Below are 5,014 nucleotides of genomic sequence, written 5' to 3' on the forward strand. Positions count from 1 at the left end.
AAGTAGAATGAGGCAGCTTGCATGAGGGGAAGCACATGGCATGAACTTGAAGAAGCTGGCATCTTAAGAAATGTTATGTTATTTTAAAGACAATGTTTTATGTTTAAATGTTTTGAATGCTCGTTAAGACAAGAATGGATGGTTATGTAATATAATAGTTTGAATGTTTTTAATATCCCGCGAAAGTTTTTGTTAACTTTGATATTATGAACTGTGTTTATGAGTAAATCCAATGTCCAAAGTAGGGCACCGGTAACGGGGCCTTACATCATGGCCACTGGGCGCGGCGCCCATGAGGGTGGGGTTTGGTCAGCTCGTCTTATGTTGTTCGTTTTGCGTCTCGGAAGTTCGTTTTTGATGTAATTTGATCGTTTTAATGGCGTTTTCGAATCCGTAAAAGGGGTTTTTCAAATTGAACAACTGGGAATGATTTAGTAACATTTAATCCAATATTTTATATATTTGAAATGTTCGGGATACAAATCGGGTCGGTTTAGGTGATAAACGAATACACAAACGAATACAAATAGAACCCGAAATTGACGAATGTCACAGCGTTGAATATATGAGGGCCCAACGTCCCCTTGCGGAGCATCCGCTGCATGGCCTTCATGTTGGGAAAGAATATAGCAAGTGAATGAAGTAGTATGATGATCTAGCATTCCCTCTACAAACCTTGCTTCCCGAATTTGCGGTAGCAGAGGATGCCTTTCAACACTTGAAAGAGTATTTAAGCAGGTCTTCAGATGATACGCCTTCTACTCCTCCAACTTCTCCCAAGGCGGACACTCCACCAACCCAAGCTCAAGATAAAAAAGATGCAAACGTTCAAGATCCCTTAGTGTAGTCATGTATAATTATGTTTTAAGTAGATCTTTTGTAACCACAACTTTATGTAATCTGATGTGCTAAAAGTAGTCAAATAATTTAACTAAATTATGCTAATCTAGATACTAAGTAATAATTCTAGACTCTTAACTTAACTAAAACTACTAACCGGCAAATGTACCGTTCAACTTTAGTACAGCTAAGTAAGTCCAGATATCGAACCTACGAGACTCTAATAAATTACGAAACTAGAAAACAAAACTCAACTACAAGACACGACTATTTAATAATAATATTTGAGGGGGAATTATTAAACTAATTAACTAAAACCTTAAATAACTATTAACTAATGATTACTTAATTAAACTAATTATTAAACTAATATTAAACTAATTAAACCCTAACCCTAATTTATATAATAATAACAATAAAACCTAATCATTACTCTAAACTAATTAATTTAACATAAAACCTTTAACCCTAATTTAATTAAACTAAAAAACAATTAAGAACACTTAGATTGATTCAGATAATAAAAACAACTACCTAGGCTAGAATCCCCAAAGTTGCGTTTATTAATTAAATGGAAAACTCAAGTTATGGAACTGGGATCATGAAATAGATCATTGACAGAATACCCGAACAGGACCCTTGAACTTCAAGAAGACGCCTATGGATTTCTAACAAGTTTTAAGACTCACCAGTTTTTATGCATTAAACTTCCTTACGGTTATTTAATAACTTATGTCTAAGTATCTTTATGACGAAATCCTACCTTACAGCGTGGAAATCAAAGATATCTAAATAGACTTAATTGACTTAATAGACTAAGTTGACAATCAAACCTAGACGGACTCATTACGAAGAACTAAATTTAGCAATCTTGACAAACAAAGAACTATCAATAGCCTATCACCTTACAGCTTTCTAGGCTAGCACCTCACTTTTATCTGTTTAATTAGTTTTATTGTTTCTATGATTTTAATCGATATCAATCACAAACAAGTCAAGAACACACATTAAATGACCTAGCAAAACCCTATCCTATGAAACAATCAACTAGGGCAATGTGAAATAATAAATCCAAGTAAACAAAACCAAGCAATCAAACGCATCAATTAACTCAAACTTAACAATTTACTTAGAACATAAAATCCATAAGGAACACAATCCCAAATAAAATCAAACCGAACTAAGGTTCATCACGACCTAGGTAGTTTATGGAGTTTAGCCTAGCATCATAAAGTCTAAATCAAACAAAACAAATAAAACTGAAAACATCGTGAAAATCTAATGAGCGAAAATTAAAGGCGATAAAACCCGTAATCTCCAAACGTGAACGTGTAACTCTTCACCGGTTGTTCTCTTACCTTCAAAATCACCACAAAACTCAAAAGTATGCTCTCAAGAACTCAAAATTCGTCTGGCAGCTTCAGGATATTATCAGGTTTAAGTTAAAGATGTTTAAATAGCCAAAACAAGGCCTAACATATAAAAAAATGAATTTAAAAATCCATCAGACATCCCTAGGCGCCGCGCGACCAGGATGTGGGTACCTAGCTGCGCGGCGCGGCGTGTCCCACCAAGAAGGCCGGTCAGACCGGACCTGTCTGATCGGTTCACTGTTCTGGTTCCTTCCTGACGCGTTCCAGATCTCTGTTTTGGCTCTTTTTTGCTCGTTTTTCGCCCTTTTTAACACGATCAAATTCCATTGCCTATGAAACATAAAAGTGTTAGTAGTATACAAATCTCGTCTAACAACGAATAAAAACTATTAAAATATTAAATAAAATATACACAGGAAACATAAACATTTAGCATTATATCAAATATCCCCACACTTATTCTTTTTTCGTCCTTGAAAAATTTTGATGTAGTTGGATTAGAATCGGAAAATTACAGTCTTACAAACATATAGGTTAACTTTTAAAGCTTAGAAAAATGCAAAAACCACGATCACCGATATTGTTGTCCATTTAAACCCAAGCCTTAATCTTTACCGGGATAAATAAGATCTGACAATAATATTACTCAGTGGTTTACACAATTAATACCCGCTTATTTTTAGCTTTTGCCGGACCAGACCACCCCAACTTGACTTAAACCTCAATATTAGCATAATTAAAACTTTTGTTGCTCTATTTTTTTTCCATGAATAGTTAAGATGATCAAGGGTATTGTTATCCACCTAAGCTTAAGCATCAAAGTCTACCAAGCAGCCATTATATACAATAAAGGTTCAATTAATTAATAGCTAGTGCTCCCCACAACATGACATATCCCCGTAATCAAGCAATACCCCAAACCCATCACCATAGGTGAGCATGCAAAATTTCATCTGTAGGGCTTACATGTAGTGTGTCCCTTGTTGTCCGTTTCTTAATGGTAATGAGACGTGAGCAAGGGGACCCCACATGGCTAACAGCGTGGATGATCAAGTCTATAGTGTATTTGTACTTTTGTACTTTTGTGATCATGTTTAAAGACTTATAAGGGTTTGCTCTTTTTGGCTTTATTTTAAATATCCACACCCCCACTTAGGAAATGTGAATACCCAGATGAAACGTCTTAGAGTCCAAGATCTAGCCGCTAACACGATACATCAACACGAAATCGATACTTTAAATATATACTTTATTGATAGATATGGAAGAATACATTAGAGAGAATAATAACTTATGGAGAGGATAATTTAGATCTATGTACAAGTTCTCTACTAAATTATGAGCATGAGCTCCCTATTTGTAGGCTATTTTACAATATACATTGAATACACATACTAGACAACCTATAACTTATTCGATCGCTACGGACACCGAAACCGTGCACTAACAGACTCCCCTTTTTCCGTAGCTATCGAATACTTTATCCTTGAATACTTTAACTACAAATCACCAGTCACAAACCGTGCACTAACACCGAGGCATCCCATCAATATAAGATTTAAGGTTATAAAACCATACGCTAATGAGGTGTAAAACACTAAACTAGCAGTTTAAGATTTATATCACAGGCTACACGGCATACTCTAACGTTAAACCTACCCAAGCATCATATGATAACGTATTCATATTTTAAACCTCATAATATTTCCACTTTTTCATACCAAAAATTGAGGCTTGAGTATGGCCCGACCTTTCATTACTTATCTTCCACGGACAAAACGCTTTACCCACAAAAGATTTCCGTTTTAACCATTTTATCAAATTGCCCTTTCATTCTCAAGGCTGAGCCTACCGACACATCCCAAGTTAAGTGTGTTTTCTATTATTTATCACATATTATTAGTAGTTTGAAAAGCCAATTTCCGATAAATATCATCATCTCCCACTTCAACGTAAAAAACTAAAAACAAGGGACATTTTTTTAAAACATTTTTCAAATTTTTTTTAATAAGTTAAATTTAAACTACGACTCAAATATCCTATCCCCACACTTAAATTTTGCATTGTACTCAATGCAAGGATAAGGATGACTTAAAACAAAAATAAAATAAAAATAAAGTCGAACTACAAAAAAAACTAAAAACTTAAAAAGGTAAAAACAAAAGCAAAATAAAAAGTTAATAAGCTAGATAATGGAAAAGACTTAGCTGGTAATATGCGCACGATTTTTTGATTTCAAAGTCTTCTTCCATGAATGCCCTCCAACTACGAACGTGTTCAACATAAAGTATCTCCTTCTCTCTTACACGAACGTATGCGGAAAAAAATTCAACAAACAATATCTAGAAATATATCTTATCAAACTGATAGATATTAAGCATTCAAAGTATTTTCACCAACTCACAAATATATAAATCATGAATAATCAGGAGCAAATAAATAAATATAAAGTATACGGATCCACTGTAACTCCATCCCCACACTTCTCTTTTTCATTAAATTCTTCATTTGGGACGTCTCTAGCTCAATCTTTCTCCAAACTAGCAACACTTAAAAACACAAAAACAAAGACGAACTAAAAAAACGACTTTAGTGACTCGATTAAATATACAAACTCCGCGAAACCTCCCCACACTTGAACTTAATCAGGAGGTTTCTCCTTAATCTGGACCCTATATAACCCGTTTAGTTCCACCAGGAATTTATCAAACAGTAATATATCAATGATGGAACCGCAAAATATTAACTTAAAATTAAAAGTCTGTAACGGGTCAGACCACCTATATTTAAACATACCTGGC

Source organism: Bidens hawaiensis, unplaced genomic scaffold, assembly GCF_021521415.1.
Source record: "Bidens hawaiensis isolate Kalapana, Puna unplaced genomic scaffold, B.hawaiensis_p1.1 tig00047146_1, whole genome shotgun sequence".
NCBI lineage: Eukaryota > Viridiplantae > Streptophyta > Magnoliopsida > Asterales > Asteraceae > Bidens > Bidens hawaiensis.